The sequence below is a fragment of the Heloderma suspectum genome, chromosome 7, assembly GCF_057233095.1.
Source record: "Heloderma suspectum isolate Gila_16-S chromosome 7, 16-S_ref, whole genome shotgun sequence".
NCBI classification, from domain to species: Eukaryota; Metazoa; Chordata; class Lepidosauria; order Squamata; family Helodermatidae; genus Heloderma; species Heloderma suspectum.
The window spans coordinates 29903285-29923001 of NC_139464.1; the positions used below are offsets into that span (position 1 = coordinate 29903285).

General features: G+C 44.6%; 1 protein-coding gene across 1 annotated transcript in view; it reads left to right on the forward strand.

Moving 5' to 3' along the window:
* Positions 1 to 19717, forward strand: part of CHRM2 (cholinergic receptor muscarinic 2) — a 227007-nt gene that overhangs the window by 44931 nt on the left and 162359 nt on the right. Inside the window, exon 2 of the mRNA XM_084811722.1 lies at positions 2501 to 2641. The gene's annotated coding sequence lies outside the window, so the exon portion shown is untranslated. The remainder of the gene's footprint in view (positions 1 to 2500; positions 2642 to 19717) is intronic.

Genomic DNA, 19717 nt, shown 5'->3' on the forward strand with positions numbered 1-19717 from the left:
TCTATGCTGCTCCGTATCTAGAACAGATGTCAGAGTAGTGAACACAAGAAATAAAACAGTAAAAGAATAAAAAGAACAAAACACCACATTAAAATTATATTTGTTTAAACACACACTCACACACACACACTATTAAAGACTGTTACAGTACAAACTTTATATTTGTAAGAACCTCCTCCCACAAAGAAGCAACTACTGGACATAGCCAGAACATACATTTAAAAGAAGCATGAGCTGTATTGCACCACCAGCCATCAGCCAAATTAGACAATCCCACATTAAAGGGATGTTGCAGTGTCCACTGGACATGAAGCAAAAGTTTTTGCTGAATAAAATGCAGCCTAAGTTCCACAGACACAACATGTAGACACCAAAGTGGCAATCCATAGATTAGGCATTTTGTTATGGTGTCCATAGCAGTTTCTCAAATTCCCAAATGTGCCCATGGGTCCTCAAAAGTTGGGGACCTCTGCACTAGGGTGCAGCCCAATGAAGACTGAGTATGCTCAGGAATTATGGGATGCCAACTGTCTACTGGAAGAGGGGCTGCAAAATAGTGTGGGAGGGGGAATGGAGTATCATGAAGGAGGGGTGGGCTGGCGGACTGACTGAACGGTAAAAAGAGCCCTCCACATTGCAGGTACCACTCGTGTCTTTTATAGTTTGGGATTTGAAATCAAGCCTAAACAAAATCTCTTTTGGAGCTGTTTGCTTAGCTCTGTTTGAATTGAGGTTACTGTTACTGTCCAGAGTAGGCCTTGGAACCCCTCCCCCCCCCACCCAGTGTGTGAGTGAGATAATTTTAAGCTAATCTAACGTAGGGCAACCAAGACTACAAGTCAATTTAGGACTCTCGGGGAGGGAAGGGGGATGATTTCTTTTAAAAAGAATTCTATAAAACAAAACACAGCCTTGTAATTTCTGAACTGTTTCCAAATGAGTCTTTGCTCATCACTAGTATGTTGTGGCCCTGTTTCATCTTCACTTTGCACTTGTGGAAGATGGTTTAGAATCAGGACCACTGTGCTTAGGTCAGCAGAGCATCCTATTAGTACAGGCTTTGGTAGGTTTCACATGCAGACAGATGACAGAAATGCCATCGCAGGTAATTGTGAAGTAGAATAGAAACATGACATTCTTTTGGAAGATCTCGCCGATTTTCTCAGAGTTAAACCAAGAAGCTGAAATGGAGAGTTGAAAAGGGGAATATAAGCTGAGCTGAGTGATTTATTTATTATTTCATAAAACAAGTATATATTCCTGTCCTGGGCAAATTGAAGAACTGATCTTGGGAGTGAAAAGTGGTGTCTGTGTGTTTTTCAGTTCAATCTGCGGAGATGTGTGTGTGTGCGCGTGTGTGTGTGCGCGCGCATGCCTATCTATCCTATGGAGCACTTGTTTCAGTGATTGGTAAAGGTTAACTACTTACAATAAATTATTTAACCATAACTTGGGTGTGATTCATAAAACATGGGGATAAACAAAAGAGAACATCAGCACAGAGATTGTTTTGGATCATGCTGGTGATTTGTAAAAATGATGGGATAAAAACCAATTCAATAAAATTATCAACACCAATCCTTTACTTTACCTTTAAAAATTCCACTAATTTTACTCGACTTTCAGCCATTATTTCCCAGTTTGCCCAGGTCTGTGACCTTCACTCCTCCAACTCCTTCTGCAGTTCTGCTGTTTTGCTGAGTTTGCACTGACTAGAGAAATGTGCATTGTATTTTCTCTTTTGTCTTTATAGCTGCAGGGAGTGAACTCTCATCATTCACTTAATTGGCCCTTGTTCACTCCTATCTTCCTCATTTAAGAAGATGCAAAGGAGATGTGGGTGTAAAGATGGGAGAACTGTCCTCCCCTGGCAAAGAAACCCAGTCTAGAAATAATCTGCAAGAAATTGATTAATTTCCAAGGTGTCCAATAGACACCTGGCCAGTTCATCCAGACTCTAGCTGGGATCTATATTGGGTCCTTTGGCCTTTGCATGAAATTATGTTATTATTTGGATGCCAGACTCTAAATTGGATCTGTATTGGACACCTTTGGCCTTGGCATAAAGTGATGACATCATCATTGAGTGCCAGGGCCTAGAAACTGAACACCCTGCTGCAGTCTTCATACCACAAATGGCGACTTCCTACCACTGCCACTTCTACCTCACTTTTCTTACTGCAGGCAGTGGAGATGACTAGCAGAGCTCAATTGTCGTGTGAAAGGTAGAATGGGGCATTTGACCCTGGATGCTGATTTGGGTGGTTCCTGGATACCTGGAAAATCAGGGATTAGTTTTGCAGAAATCTGACAAATACAAAATCGAGCTTGGCCGTATCCCTATGCTCAGCCTGAGAATTACGGGCTGTCACTGAGAAGCAAATGCACAGTTATTACATGACAAATGGATTGTGCCACGAACGATCTCCACATTTTTTTTAAACAATGATTACGATTTCTCGGCAACCAAGCTGAAGGTGATGACTTTTCTTTGCTACAGATGATGGCATCAGGAGAGGTAACTATACAGCAATACAGGAGAGCTGTGTTCCCTTCGTTCCTCCGGTTGGCTTAGAAGATGCCAGTGTCACCCTTGACTGTAGCAAAAAGTGCAAAGAACACTGAATCCAAGTCTCCAAAGGTAAAAAAAAGTTTTAAATTATTTTAACTAGGAAGGTGGGATGAATAAAGATGAAATGAATTCCCATTGTATCTAATTCTTACTGCCTTTCTTTGAGGGCTGGCTTTGTCATTTGTTATTATAGTTTTTAATTCGAGATGACAGGGAGCTCAACTGGGAGATCCCAGGGGTGCATTCCTCGCTTTTAAAAATGTCTCACTTTAGCATTTTCTTTCTTTAAGTCATATTGCATCCTACAGCCATGGAAGGAAGGAGGGGAATTTTATGGCTAAGTAGCAAAGAGACATGATGAGTAAATAACCCCCCCATCAATTGTTTATTTTGATGATCCATATTTGTTTTTTCCTGTGGATTGCCCAATTTATTTGGTTTGGGTTGCTTTGCTAATTAATGAACTTTAATCCCATCTCATTGTGTGCTGCTGATGAGTTGCCATCTCTGCACTGCCGCATTACGAGATTCCTATTGTTGTTGTATCATGTAATGATTAGCAAACATATTGCACAGAGCATATGGATTTGGCCTTCAGGAAGAACACACAATTCACTCTCCATAATTTTAATGCTTTGGCTTCTCCCCTGAGCATACCTATGCTGCAAGCCTACTCACATCTCCGTATTTCTGTGCCTGGGAGAAAGAGAGGACTTGTTGTGGTGAGGCAGAGGGATGGCTCTGGTTAGAGGAGGCAGGGCACATAGCAAGCAGAGTCCACTTCCTGCTCAAATTAGACAGCAGTTCTGACCCAGAAGCTTTTGTACAGGTTGGTCATACCACATGATCCATCTGCTCCAGTCCATTGCTGTTCAAGAGGCTTCCTTTATCACCTGGCTTGTTACCTTTTAGTACAGGAGTGTTGAACCTCTTTCAGCTGGAGGCCTGAATTCAATTTTGGAGAAGCTCTTGGGGGCTGCATTCCAGTGGTGGGTGGGGCTGAAAACAAAAGGGGCAGGGCCAAAAGCATATTTTAGATGAAAGCTCTTACAGCCAGTACTTAAGCCTTAGGAAAGGCATTTCAACTAGGGATGTACGAAACTGACTTACCTTTCCGCGGATTATGTTGATGGTGGGGGGGAGGCATTCTGTCTCTCCCCCCGGAATCCTGGCCGGGGGGGGAGGCGCTCCGTTCCTCCCCCCTGGAATCCTGGCCAGCCGGCTGTGCTCCACAGCAATTCTGTGGAGCCGCCAGCCGGCTCCGCCAGCAGCCGGACATCTGGCCGCTGGCTAGCAGGGAAGCTAATGGCGGCGGCCATAGCCACCGCCATTTACGTCCCTGCAGTCAGCCATGATAGGCAACGTAAATGTTTACATAGCCTATCACGGCTGATTTAAAACCAAAAACAAAAACGTGCGTACGCAAATGGAGGTGGCCATGGCCGCCGCCATTTGCGTTCTTTATTTTGGCATGTCTTAGTCTACGTAAACATTTACGTAGACTAAGACGGCGAAAATAAGGGGAACGCAAATAGCGTAGCATCTATGCTATTTGCATTCCCCTTATTTTCGCCGTCTTAGTCTACGTAAATGTTTTTGTAGACTAAGACGTGCCAAAATAAGGAATGCAAGTGGCGGTGGACATGGCCGCCGCCATTTGCGTACGCGCGTGTTTTTTTTTTTTTAAGTCAGCCGTGATAGGATACGTAAAGATTTATGTAGCCTATCACGTTTTTTTTTTTTTAACCTGGAAATGGCAGTGGAGGCAGCCACAGCCGCCGCCGCTGCATCGCCGCTGCAGCCGCCGCAGCCGCCGCAGCTGCCGCCGCCAGGAAGATCCGCCCAAGGTAAGTCTCATGGCAGGGGGGTGGCGGGCCGTTCCGGCACCGATTTCGGGGGGCCAAATGCGCTGGCATTCGGCCTCCCCGAGATCCATGGCGGAACTTTCGTACATCCCTAATTTCAACCCTTTAGAATGGCGATGTGTGTGCGTCAAGGAACTGTGCAAAAGCCAGGAAACACGAAATGATAGGTGGCGAGACCATCTGGGGAACTCTGAAGGGCTGGATTGGGACCCCCAGCAAGCCTCATTTGGCACGCAGACCTGAGGTTCAACACCCCTGCTTTAGTACCTTTGTTTGGCCAGAACTTAGTGATGGTGCAGTACCTGACCTTTCAATCTGATATCCCCTGGTTCAGAACCTACAAGGAGTGTAGCCTTCTTCTGGTATAGTACAAAAAGCAGTACCAGGTTTTTTTGGGGGGAGGGATGAACTAACAATTGTTTCAGAAGATTTTTTCTTCAAAAGTATTTTTCATCTCTGACATGCCCTCCTTGCTCTTTAAGTGAACCATTGGTCAAAAGTTAAGAAGGACCCAACTTTATTATCTCAAAATATTGGCGGACCTCCTTTGGATATTTCCATTCTGTTCTCTTTACCATTCATGTTTGTCTTCCAGTTTTGAGTGGACTTATTTTAAAATTCCAGAACATACACGGCTGCCTAGTTATTCCATGTTCATTCTCATCAGTAGCCTAGTGGTCATCCAGGATACCAGCTTGAGTTTCACCTCTGACTAGTTCACCGTTACATTTTCTAAAACACTTAAGGATTCAGTTGGGACTGGAGGTGAATTGTAAGACCCAGTTAATTGTCTGAAAGCTGAGCATATTGTCTGTCTGATAATTAAACACTTCCCCAAGTGTTTAATGTAAAGAGACAAGGCAGAATAACAGGTGGGAGGAGACCAAACTTAGTTGAGAGTCACAAAGAAGGTCAACGGTAGAGCTGTGATTAGAACTCTCACATCTTGACCTCTTCTCCATTACTTGACCTTCTTTAACCTTTTCTTCAGGAACTCAGAAACATGAAGCCAATACTGTTCTCAGTAAAATACATAGAAAATAAAATAAAATGAATATTTAACAACAAAGAACTCGACAAAAAGCTTCTGTTTTATCGAAAGCGTATGAAGTCATAAAGGTCTTATCATAACCAATCTGATGTGTGTGTGTGTGCGCATGCGTGCGTGTGTGCACATACACAGAGTTCAGATTGATTTAGCAGCAGATTTTACATCCAGATCTGAGGAAACAATGGGTCCTCACAGCCAGGTCATACAAACACTGCATTCATGGCTTTGAGCTTCTTTCCTATCATGCTTATGTAGCAATCAGATCATCTGGATCATTTCCTGAATATGTCTGCTCTCGCTTATTCCCTGCTTCCTCACCACCACCACCCCAATAGAAAAATTGTGTTTTTTGATCACGATGGAGTATCTAGATATCTAGGGATGTCAGAGAATTTCTCCACGAATCTCGGGGAGGCCGAATGCCAGCGCATTCGGCCCCCCGAAATTGGTGGAGAAACAGTCTGCCCCCCCGCCCCCCGGATGGGAATTACCTTGTTCGAATGTCCCTGGCGGCGGCGGCTCCGGCGGTGGTTCGGCGGCGGTTCGGTGGCAGCGGCGGCCGGTCTTCCGACCGGCTGCCGCCGCTGCCATTTCCAAGTAAAAACAAACAAACAAATAAACAAGCAAACGTGATAGGCTACGTAAAGATTTACGTAGCCTATCGTGGGTAGATTTTTAAAAAACGCTGTGACAGGCTCCGTAAATGTTTACGTAGCCTACCACGGCTGACTTTGAAAAAAAAAAAAAAAAGCGCTTACGCAAATGGCGGTGCCTATGGGCACCGCCATTTGCGTTCCTTATTTTGGCACGTGTAGTCTACATAAACATTTACATAGACTACAGTGAAAATAAGGGGAACGCAAATAGCATTGCCCTTATTTTCTCCGTAGTCTACGTAAATGTTTACGTAGACTACACGTGCCAAAATAAGGAACGCAAATGGCGGTGCCCATGGGCGCCGCCATTTGCGTACGCGCTTTTTTTTTTTCAAAGTCAGCCATGATAGGCTACGTAAACATTTACGTAGCCTATCATGGCTGACTGCAGGGACGCAAACAGCGGCGGCTATGGCCGCTGCCATTTGCGTCCCGGCAGGACTAGAGGATTCGCGGCCGGAGGGACGGGGCGCCTCCCCCCCAGCCAGAATTTCAGCAGGGAGGGACGGGGCGCCTCCCCCCCACTGTGAAGCAAGCTTCGGGATCAGGTAAGTGACTTTCGTCCATCCCTATAAAGATATCTCATTCATTATGAGTATGGATGGTTCATCATGAGTTCATTCATCATGATGATGGTTCAACATGAGTTCATCATGAGCTCATTCATCATGATGATGGTTCATCATGAGTTCTTCATGAGTTCATCATGGTTCATCTCATTCATCATGAGTATAGATGGTGTCAGGGTAGAAACTGAGCCCATCAAGCCCCAGAGCAGTTCTGATTCTGAGGAAGAGCAACAACCTGTGGGAGAGGAGCTTGCTCATCACTCACAGGCACAGCGGCAGGGAGAGATTCCTCCTGCCTGCATTCCTGAGGGTGATAGTGACCCTGACAGCGAGAGAATGGGGGATGGGGTCATAGAGTCATAGAATAGTAGGGTTGGAAGGGGCCTACAAGGCCATCGAGTCCAACCCCCTGCTCAATGCAGGAATCCAAGTCAGAGCATCCCTGACAGATGGCGGTCCAGCCTCATCTTGAATGCCTCCAGTGTGGGAGAGCCCACCACCTCCCTAGATAATGGGTTCCATTGTCGTATTGCTCTAACAGTCAGGAAGTTTTTCCTGATGTTCAGCCGGAATCTGGCTTCCTGTAATTTGAGCCCAATATTCCGTGTCCTGCACTCTGGGATGATCAAGAAGAGATCCTGTCCAGCAGGGTCTTGCTGGATGCTCGTGTCAGGGTGGACACTGAGCCCATAGAATCCCAGAGTAGTTCTGATTCTGAGGAAGAGGAGCGTACTCCTCTCCCAGGAGCGACTCCTCTTCCTCAGAATCAGAACTACTCTGGGATTCTATGGGCTCAGTGTCCACCCTGACAGCTCGGCACAGACGCAGGGAGTGGTGCCAGATGGAGTGCACCGAGAGGAGGCGCTCTGCCCGCTTGGTGCTAAAACAATGGTCGCGTCCTGAGGACCTACAGGTAAGAGGGAGGACCTCTCCATAGCCCATAAGTTCAGAGGTTTCCTGCTCTTCTCCTTCAAATGGGGACCAACTGCCTTACCTGGAGCTTAGCCTACTCTGCTAACTACCCCAGTGCAGTTCCTTGCTTAGTCACTGGTGATTAGTATCTGAAAGAGTCATTAAGATGTAAAGGAATAAAGCCTTGGAAAGAATGCTCTTCATCTGTGTCTTGAGTTGGCTATTGGAGGGGACTGTAGAGGCAGCTAGGGTGCTCCTGACAGATGGTGGTTGGTAGGCGGGAGGGTGGGGAAATAGCAAACCATAAGTAGCATCATTACGTGAACTGGGCCATTGTTTTGGCCTATGGACTTAACTGCACTGGTTGCTACTGCTTCTTAACAAAGTGGGAAGATGGAATAGGGGTCTGGAATAAGAAGCATGCACCTGGAGGGCGGGGACTTGGTTACCAACATTGTTCTGGTTGCTGTTCAGAAAGTAACAGCTCAAGGGTGGCAGACTGCCATGTTGATTTCCCCATCTTCGAAGCATCAGCTCTGAGCTAGGATCCTTTGAGCCTTCTGGGAAAGTTGCTGAGGCAATGCACAGCACACCCCACATGCTCTCATAGAGTAAAACTACACCAGGGGTCTTCAACGCAGCACCTGCCAGCGGCATGGCACCCACACAGCATTTCACTCCCCACCCCCTTCAATTTAAAAAAAAAAATTGAAAAAGAAAAAGGGCACCAGATTCTCCTTCCTGTTCCTGAACCTGCCACTGATCAGGTCTTGAACCTGCTGCTGAGGCTAGGAGAGGGAGAAAAACAGCATGGCTAGAGGCTGGGACTAATGTGAAACAGCAGGATAAATGGGTGAGTGGGAGAGAAAGAGCAAGGTAAGGGCTGGGAAGAAAGAGCAAGAAGGCAAAGGATGGGGAAGGGAGAGAAATAGCGAGGCTAGACATTGGAGAAGAGAAATAGCAAGGCTAGAGGCTGGGAGTGGAGAGAGAAAGAGCTCAGAAAAAAGAAAAAACTCTTTCCATTCCCCCCCCAGTCTCTAGCCTCATTATTTCTCCCCCCCCCCATGCACACCTCTTGACTAGCCAGGCCCCCATGGCAGCCATTTTGTGACTTACCACATCCACCATGGGAGCCATTTTGTGGTGGTACCCACAGCAGTTCTTCAAAGTCCCAAATGTGTCCAAAAAGGTTGGGGACCCCTGAACTACCCATTACATTAATTGCATAGTGTGGAGCTGAGCCTTATCTTTCTCTAGAGTAATTGCACACATGTCCCCATTTTGGATTTCCAAAATCACCCCACACACACACACACATACACACACACACCACCACTACCACCCCTGACAGGGATTAAAGTTTAAGAGAGTCTCCATTGACTCCAATGGATACTTCATTTTTTAAAATTCCTGTTTGGGGTGGAGTGGGGATTTCAGGAAGCAAACAGGTTGGGGGGAAAGTTTAATCCCCCCTCCTGGTGCACGTTGGTCCTGATCTGAATCAGGCCCATGCACAGATACTCTAAAGTAAAGGAAAACATAAGGTGTTGCTATACACTATGCAATTAACGTAGTGGGTAGTTTGACACTTAAGGTTTAGTAGCATTGGGGCATATCTCACTTTGGTTTATGTATGGTTATCTATTGCTTCCCCCCACCCTACCCCTTCTGATATCATATTAAAAAATGTTTTTATGCCCTCCACCACTATTAGGGGCTGTGGCAGTTGTGTGGGAGGTGCTTAATACAGCACAAGTTATATAAAGACAGACTGCCTCAGGTTAGGGACGGGGAGAATCAGGAATATTCGAGCCCACCAATCTCACTTGAAAGCTTGGTTTGGATCACGCCCATATTCAGTTCGACATGTTTTTTGGTTTGTTCCAACAGGAAAAATGCACATTCTGAACAGGAAAAGTGCCTTTCTGTGCACATTTTTCAAAAGTGCACACTTCCCCCCATTGACTAAAGTGTGCAATTGTCAATAAATACACATTTTTCAAATGTGATCTGAAGTTCAGGAACGTACGAATTTGTTTGAAAAAGTGTGCTCCTAATTACATTCATGTTCAGGGTTGCAAATGGGGCACTTTCAGATGATTTGGAAATTGGAATGAAATTCTCGTACATCCATACGATGTACGATGTACTGAGCTTTGGCTCAGTGGAGTTAGGGCGGTTCCCTGAGCCTGCTCTTCAGAGCTGGCTCAGGGGAGACATAGTATTTCCTGGAGTCTTAAAAATGAGCTTTGGTAGCCATGTGCCTCCTTGTGAGCAGTACATGATGTCCAAGGGTTGGACAAAAATAGTTGTACTTTTTCAGTGTTCACATGGCTTACAAACATCTTGGATGAAAAAGAAAAATCTCTTGTTGAAAATGAAGAAGTCAACATGAAAATTCAAAATCCATATTAATGTAATACCTTTATTATGCCAAACAAAAGATCTCTCCAGATGTGCACGCTTTTCAGATCTCTCCTCCTCCCCCGCCTGCTTTTTGTATCATCTTGCCTGATATAGAGCTTGCACATTTTTTGTTGTGATCTTTTGTGGTTCACATAATAAGGTATTAGTGTAATATGGATTTTTGGAATTTTACTTACGGCCAACAGGGCTACCTTTGCTTTCTGTGTACATAAAACTTGAAACTGATTCTCACTAGATCCATTGGTTTGTTTTACTACTTAACTATATACAGCATGATACCTGTACAATTGCATGAAGTAATACCAAATGTCCTGGTTTCCCCGAGACTGAATTATGCTGTCCACTGGAAAATACATACCACCACTCCCTCCCTGCCAGCAGGATTGGTCACCAAACACTTTTTGAATACTGTTTTTAGTCAAGTTAACAGTTGATCAGAAATCTTGAGGCAAATTCATTCCTTAATGAATGAAGTATGTATTCAGGTTATAATTATATAGGCACAAGATCACATGTATTGTTAAGGCAGAGCGCTCAATACAGCGACCTACCAATGTACAGGGGAAGAGGACTGGGGCCAAGTTGTACGTGAATCCAATATATGAGATTGTAGAATAGCCTTCTCCAACCTGGTGCTCGGATATGTTGGACTACAACTGGGGATGCTGGGGAAATCCTCAGTGGAATCACATGAATTTGGATTTCTATGAATCTAACCTGAAATGAAATGGATCTAACCTAGAATGAAATGGAAATGCAATTGAAATTTGAAATGAAATGAAATTCTGTGACTCTAACCTGAAATGAAATGAATTTGGATTTCTATGTATCTAAACTGCAGATTCCACAGAGGACCAGCTTTATCCAACTTGCACAGAGTCTGCAGACTTGTGGACTTATTTTTTTTTTAACTTTCTAGAATTTTGCACAAATTTAGTAATAGAAAAATGTGTGTGTGTGTGTGTGTGTGTGTGTTTAATGGCTGAAAATGTGCATTTCCTCCAAAAGGCTAAAACATGAAAATACACATTTTGGAGAGGATTTGTGCATTTTCAGAAGTGTGAATCTGCACAAATGCGAATTTGTGCAAATTCAGGAAACTGGGGGAAAATGATTCCAATAATAAAATTCCTGTGTTAGATAGTTGGTTCTATTATGATGATTAATTTTCCTCCCACCTACTTTTGTATGTGCTCTGACATAGCCCAATCCTATCAGTGTCTACCCAGAAGTAAATCCCACTGAATATGATTAACTTAATCCCAGGTAAATGTGTATAGCAGGAGTGGGCAACAAGTGGCCTGCAAGCTGCATATACTCCCATCCTTTTTCTTTTCTTTTTTTGTACCCCTGCTTCCCTCAAGTTGGCTTGCCGCCACCAAACTTCAGAATTGTGGTGGTGGCAGCAGCAGCAGAAAAAGCTACATTTTTACTTTAAAACAAGGAGTATGGAAAGCACACACCTTGGCTTAATACAAATCCTAGCTCCATGGGGCTCCTGGGAATGCAATTATTCATTGAAACCAAGCACTAAAGTGAAAAATATTAGGGATGGACGAAAGTCCCTTACCTGTTCTCAAAGCTTGCTTCGCGGTGGGGGGGAGGCGCTTCGGTTCTCCCCCCGAAGTTCATGCGATGATTCAGGCCGGGGGGGAGGCGCCCCATCCCTCGCCGGCGAAATTCAGGCCAGGTAGAAGTGCCCTGTCTACCTGGCCATGAAAAAAAAAGGAAACACACACACACACACACCCGTGATAGGCTACGTAACGATTAACGTAGCCTGTCACGGCTAGATTTCCAAAGTCAGCCATGATAGGCTATGTAAATCATCACGTAGCCTATCACAGGTGACTTTGAAAAAAAAAAAAAGCACGTATGCAAACGGTGGCGGCCCATAGGCGCCGCCATTTGCTTTCCTTATTTTGGCACGTCTAGTCTACGTAAAGATTTACGTAAACTACGGTGAAAATAAGGGAACGTTATTTGTGTTGCCCTTATTTTCGCTGTAGTCTAAGTAAATCTTTACGTAGACTAGACGTGCCAAAATAAGGAACGCAAATGGCAGCGCCCATGGGCTGCCGCCATTTGCGTACGTGCTTCCCCCCCCCAAAGTCACCCGTGATAGGCTACGTGACGATTTACGTAGCCTATCACGGCTGACTTTGGAAATCTAGCCGTGATAGGCTACATAAATCGTTACGTAGCCTATCACGGGTGTGTGTTGTTGTTTTTTAACTTTACTTTTTTTTTTTGCAATGGCGGCGGCGGCAGCTGGTCAGGAGACTGGCCGCCGCCCCCGCCCCCGACAAAATGCCGCCGAACCGCCGCCGGGACCCGCCGCCGGGAGGGACATTCGCAGGAGGTAAGTCCCATCCTGGGGGGGGGGGCGGCGGAGAATTTCCCCACCAATTTCAGGGGGCCGAAAGCGTTGGCATTCGGCCTCCCAAAGATTCGGGGACAAATTCTCTGCCATCCCTAAAAAATATGCTTTTTTGCCACTGCAGAAATACCACAGAAATTAATCCTTGCCGAAATTTGGCAGCAATTTGGCGGCAGTGATTTAGGGGTGTGTGTGTGCAGCCTGTGGTGGGTTCTGCAGGTCAGAAATTGCTCCACTCAAACCCTCTGAAGTTCTCCACCCCTGCTGTATAGAATTGCAGTCTTAATGTTTTACCAGCTTTGTTTTAGGGTTTTCTTTTACCAGCTTTGTTTTAGGGTTTGTTTGTTTTTAAAGTGTTTTGTAACTTCTAGCTGTAGAGCTTGTGGATTTCTAAATGTGAAGGAATGTTGGAATTTCTACATTTTATATACACATTTTATACTCATGGACGCACGCACGCATGCACACCCCTACGTAGAATATAGTCTATTACAACCCCCCGCCCCAACACTCTTTAAAAAAATGGCTCAGTCCTAAGATTTACTGACTTTCCAGATGGGGTTTGGACACATGAGAAAGTAGATCCTTGCCTATGATAGCTCATGTCACCAGTGCATTTCTTGTTTTTAAGGCATTGCAGACCTCTGTTGTTTGGGGGCACTGCAGAATAATGTGGCAACTTTGCTGGACCAAAATAAGTGATGGTTATGGTTATAGCTTTTACTGACCTAACTTTAGTTGTTTAAAGAATCCAAGTGCACAAAGCTCTCTCCATGGCCCAGGTGCTTGGAACAAAAATAAGATAAAATTGATTTGCCTTCCTATACATCCAGCATTATTGGCGTGTCAAGGTGTAGTTTTCACCCACTAGAATGTCCCTGCAAAAGAAAATGCAGAAACGTTTTATAATGCAATTGTATACATGTTTACTCAGAAGCAAGTCCCATTGTGTTTAACGGGCTTACTAAAGGGCTTACACAATGTGGGTATAGGAGTGTAGTCTTGGATACACTGACTTGCAAACAGCAGTGGCATGCTGGGAATCATGGCATCTCTGTCTGATTCGTGAATGTACACACCAATATGTTTTTTGTTTGGTTTGTGTTTTAAGAAATCTGTTTTCCATGCTAAGATGGGAGTGATTTAGGGGAATGACTTACAAGATCATATCTCTGAGGGACCACCAAACAATGAGAAGCAGCCCAATGCCAGTTGCATTGCTGCTTTTTCCTTCCCTTTATAGGAGGTGGAATCATAGAATCATAGAATAGTAGGGTTAGAAGGGGCCTATAAGACCATCAAGACCAACCCCCTGCTCAGTGCAGGAATGTAAGTCAAAGCATCCCTGACAGATGGCTGCCCAGCTTCATCTTGAATGCCTCCAGTGTGGGAGAGCCCACCACCTCCCTAAGTAATTGGTTCCATGTTTATAATGCATTAAAAACTAGGGATGGGGGAGAATTTCTCCCCGAAACTTCGGGGGGGGGGCGAGTGCCGACGCATTCGGTCCTCTGAAAGTTCGTGGAGAAATTCTCCGCCCCCTGCCCCCCCCCGGGATTGGACTTACTTTTTACGAATGTCGCTCCCGGCGGCGGGTCCTGGCGGCGGTTCGGCAGGTCTTCGTCAGGGGCGGGGGCAGCAGCCGGTCTTTTGACCGGCTGCCGCCGCCACCATTACAAGAAAAGTAAAAAAAAAATGCCCCTGTGATAGGCTACGTAACGATTAACATAGTCTATCACGGCTAGATTTGCAAAGTCAGCCGTGATAGGCTACGTTAATCGTCACGTAGCCTATCACGGGTGACTTAAAAAAAAAAAAGCGTGTACGCTATTGGCGGCCCCTATAGGGAGCCACCAATCGCGTTCCTTATTTGGTCCCTGTAGTCTACGTAAATCTTTACGTAGACTACAGGGACCAAATAAGGAACGCGAATGGCGGCTCCCTATGGGGGCCGCCATTTGCGTACGCGCTTTTTTTTTTTAAGTCACCCGTGATAGGCTACGTGACGATTAACGTAGCCTATCACGGCTGACGTTGCAGATCTAGCCGTGATAGGCTACGTAAATCATTACGTAGCCTATCACGGGGCTTTTTTTTTTTCTTTTGAAGTTCACGGCCGGGGAGATGGGGCGCTTCTCCCCGGCCTGAATTTCGGCCGGGCAAGGCGGGAAGCCTCCCCCCCCGGCCAGAATTTCGGCCGGGCAAGGCGGGAAGCCTCCCCCCTGGCCTGAACTTCAGGGGGAGAAGCGAAGCACCTCCCCCCCACCGCGAAGCAAGGTGCGAGACCAGGTAGGTGACTTTCGTACATCCCTATTAAAAACGTGGTTGCTCAGGCAGGCATTTGGAGTGGGTTAGGGTATTTTTTATGATGTTTTAACTGTGTTATTGTTGTACATCACCCAGAGTGGCTGGGTGACCAGCCAGATGGGCGATTAATAAATGTAATTAAAAAAAAAAAAATGTTGCAATGAATATTAATATTGCCTTATTATGGAGCATCATCTTCACTGGATGATTCAGATAACCATAAGACCTGGAGGGGATTCACAAGATTCACAGTATTATCTAAAGCATGTCTACTGAAGAGTAAGCCCCATTTAATTCAATGGGACTTACTACCATGTAAGTGCATATGGCATGGTAGTCTTGGTGAGACGTACTCATCTTACAAATGAATTTGTGACCTCTCTCTTAATAAATGGATATGTTTCATTGTTTATCTGGTACCTGAAAAATCATAGGATTTTATAGTTGGAAGGTAACATGGAGGTCATCTAGTCCAATGCCTTGCTTGGTATAAAAATATTGCAGCTACAGAACCCCTGAGAATTGACCATCTAGCCTTTGCTTGAATACCTCCAGTGAAGGTAATTGAGACTACTGAGAGCAAAACCGACAACCCATGCTAGTGACTTGGTCCTTTCGATTACCATGGCACCAAAACCAGGGCTGTGTGTACTCTGGGATAAAAATCAATTAACTTGCAGTAGGGTCAGAACAGAGAAGAGATGTTTCTTCTTCACGGAGTGCATAATTAATTTCTGGAATTCACTAAGTTAGATGGCCCAACTTAGATGGCTTTAAAAGAGGATTAGACAAATTCATGGAGGACAGGCCAATTGCCCACTAATTGCAACATTGCAGTTGTGGCGGCCAGCACTGTGTCTGCCACCACTGATTCCTAGCCTTCTCAGCACCCCCACCAGACACCCCGCTACAGACCACTCATTCCTTACTGGTAGCAGCAGTGAGGAAGGAGTAATCTGTATTGGCATTAGCGATGTACGGATTTTGTAAAAACCATTCTGTTTGCGTTTTGTGGATTGTTGGGTGCATTTTGTTATGTCATCCGCTCATTGGCAGAATCAGATTTTTCCCACTTTCCCGATTTGCACAAATCTGCAGTCACGCAAATGCACACTTGTGAAAATGTGCGAATCTCTCCCCAAATGCACAGATCACCCCCCAAATGTGCATTTTCATGCCTTAACCTACGGGGGAAACACACACTTTAGGCCTGTTTTTTTTTTAAAAAAATTACCTCTTTTTCTACAACTAAATTTGCGTAAAATTCTGGAAAGTAAACAACAACAACAACAACGAGCCGCATCTCCACAGAATCCATGCAACTCGGGAAACACTGATCCATGGCAGAATCCACAAGTTGGATTCATAGAAATCCAAACTCATTTGCTTCCGTTGCGGATTTCTCCAACATCTGTAATTGGGGTTGTTGGGATGTGTGTTTGTGTGAATGTGCATGCGTGCCTGCCCCAGCCAGCATCACATGCGGCCTTATGGGTTGGAAATATTATTCACCCCTGCCATAGAATATCCATTGTTGGGGGACAAACAATGGGGGTACAGTTGTTTCCTTTGTTCCCTGATTGTGGGCTTCCCAGGGCATGGTTAGTGCTTGGAGGGGAGAGCACCTGGGTATCCCATGTAGTCCACAATAGAAGAAAGGTGGGATATAAATATAATAATAAGTAAAATAACATAATGTGTTTTAAAAAAAAAATGGTTGGCCACCACTGGAACTGGGATGCTGCGCTAGGTGTACTATTGGCCTTGTCCAGCTGGCCTCTTCTATATGTTTCAAGCCAAAACAAAATTCTGGGCCAGGGTGATCCCCCGCCACCACCTCTGCTTGATTTTATGTCCAATATATAAAAATTAAGCAGATTTGCATAGCATGTTGTGTCTTGCACATTGTAGTCTTTTGTGTAAAGTATTCTCCTTCTGCCATACAGGGGGATGGCCAAAATGTTATGCAAAGCACTAAAAAACAACCGTTAACTTTCTGAGATGTCCCAAGCCATTGCCTATGCACAAGCTCTTCCAAGCATATTGTTGCCACCATAAGGGCTTAGGGCAAGAAGGTTGCACTTAAGAAAAAGCAGAATAAATGAAAAGAAAGTAAAGAAAAGAGAGATTTTCAGGAAGCTGAATTCTGAACCTGGTACTATAGTCTTCAGTTTTTCTGTGCTGGAAGAGAATCGCAACTCACATACACACACACACACACAGCTGCTTAGTCGATGGTACTCCCTCTTTTCATTGCTGCCCATGTGTGATGTGTGAGTCAAAGCTCGACTCCTCCTCCCTCCTCTATAGAGCACACAAATAGCTTGAGGAGTGTAACTCGTCTCTCAGGAAAAAGAGATCTGCAATAGATTGGAAGTGCCAGTTTTCTCAGAAAGGAGAAGAAAGACTTGAGACCACGAGAGATCTGAAGAGTGATTGCAGCTTCATTACAAAGGCTGCATTACTCCTGAAACAGGTTATTTCCTGTCACAAGCTGTTTTTATTTTCCAACTGTTGGCAGGTGTAGGTCTTGGCCTGCAAATAAAAGCGATCTATCCCTCCCTTCCCACTTCCGTTTCCTTCCTTTCTTTCTTTCTTTCTTTCTTTCTTTCTTTCTTTCTTTCTTTCTTTTGGGGTGGGGGGGTAGATCTCAGAGCTCTTCCTCTGTTTGGTGTTGACAGAGTCTTGAACATTTTTCTGGTGAAGAATAATTCATCTTCTCTCCTTGTCTCTATTATACAGCAGATGAGCTAGAAGATTGTGGCAGTTTTATCCTGGGCGTAGGGTGGTCATGAGTTGTATCCAATGTTAGTCCTACTTAGAATAAACCTATTGAAATGAATGGGACTTAAATGCAACTAACATTGGACACGAGTCCATGTGTCCTACTTTAGAGAGGACAGTCCTCTATTTGAAAGCATCTTCTACTTCAAGGGATAGATGTCTAGTCCAAATCCAGTTTAAAGATAGAGAACCCTAATAAGAGACAGAGGGGGTTTTGAAGTTTCCCATCAACAGTTAACACCTGGATAACAGACTGAGCAAATGCACATGTTACCTGGTCACAGTTTTTCCTGCTATGATGAGACATGTTATTTTTAGAGCTGTGTGCGAATGGCCTCTTGAAATTCTCCACCCTATTTGTGGACACAGAAATTGGGGGGGGGAATTTCACCAGGTTTCTTCTAGGGGAGGAGAAATACTCCAACAGTTTCTCACAGGTAGGCTTCACCATTGGCAGGGGTTGCAGCACAGCTTCTTTCTTTCCTTCCTAACGGCTTTTGCTTTTTTTGCACTGCCCCTGCAAGTGGCAACAGCATCAACTGTGTTGGCAGCCTAGCCCCCATTTTTCACCCTCCTTGGTCAGAGGGGTGCAGTGCTCCAGGGAAGAGATGGAGCTAGCATTGTGCCAAAACCTGCCCTCTTCCTTTCCTCATGAAAGAGGCTTCCATTTTTCTTCCTCATTCTAAGGGTGTTTTGTAATTTCTTTTGCGTTTCTTCTGATAGTGTTTTTGAGCTTACCTAATCACTACAAGGTGGCCAATGGTGCTGTCTGTGTGTGTGTTTCTGTTTACACACCTCTCCATAGTTCTGCAGCCTCCCATGCTGCCTGCACCTTCTGATCTGAAAAAGCCCTAAGGTAGGAGTTACCTCATGATGTCTTCCCCTGGGCTTTAAGTAAAGTGCAGGAAGCCTGTCACAGGGTGTACAGTCTCCCAGAGAGATGATTGTACAATGAAAGACAGGACACTCATGCCCACCCCTTGGCCATCTGATAAGTGAGGTAAGCATGAGAACCCCAAAGCCCAGCCCATGAGAATTTCTCCTATATGTTCGTTTCCTTTGAATTTTTTTTTGGAAGCCATTTCTTTTCTATCAAACTGAATGAGAACAGTTGAAAAAAATTGAAACATTTTTTTTTTGGCACAGCACTAATTATTTTTCTATTTAAATTATTGTATTTCTTTCTAAGGGTAATATCCAACCTAAGTCCTACTTAGAGGAGACCCATTGAAATGAATGGGATTTAAGTTAGTCATGACTAACTGAAGTCCCATACATTTCACCTAAGTAGAACTTAGGTTGACTTTTACCCTAAATGTTTATACATGTAAAGTATCATGTGCAGATTTCTGTCCTCTTTGGGTCACTGTTTTTGGTGATTCCTTTCATTGTCTTTGGTGATGCATAAATGGGCCATTCTACTTAGACTACCTACCCTGTTGTGTCATTATTACAAAACTAAAGAAAAGTTGTGTTCCCAAGTACTCAGACAATGTATGACACTATAGTCTTCGGCAACAGTCTCAGTCATCCTAAACAGATCAAATCTGGAAATAGTAAATGCAAGAGCAATTTTAGTGCACCTTTGAGAATGTCTAGCATTAATGCTGGGATTGGAGTATTCACAGTTTGCTGCAGTTCTCAGTTCCTTTGCAACTTATCCCCCCCTTTTCATACTCAGTACAAATGTGTGCATTGATGAAACTGCAATGTTGGTATGATTGTGCACTTGATTACAACAAGATTCTGCTATCTTACTGATTTACACAGGCTCACTCCTATACATTGATGAAACACCACACACCAAATTTAATTTTGATACAACTGTGTGTGCAATCACATGAAGATTTTTTTTTTTGCAGTGTTTTACCAATGTGCTTTGGGGCATCAGTAACGCAGAATGGGGTGTGTGAAAAGATATGTGCATGCAGGGCGCTCTGTACAAAATTAAGAATCCTTTTAAAAATGGAAGAGTGGAGGATTCCTAATGTGTCATTCCATTTTGGAAGCAACTTGGAATTACAAATTCAGATGAGAAGATTTTCAGGAGAATCCATAATTTGAATTATTTCATGTGGGATGGGGTGGGGGTTATCCCAGGAGAGCTGTTGATGTAAACAGGCCCCAATGAGTAATATACCCCATGAACGGGACATAGCATGCTGCTTTCATCCCAAGCTTCCGAGCTTCTCAG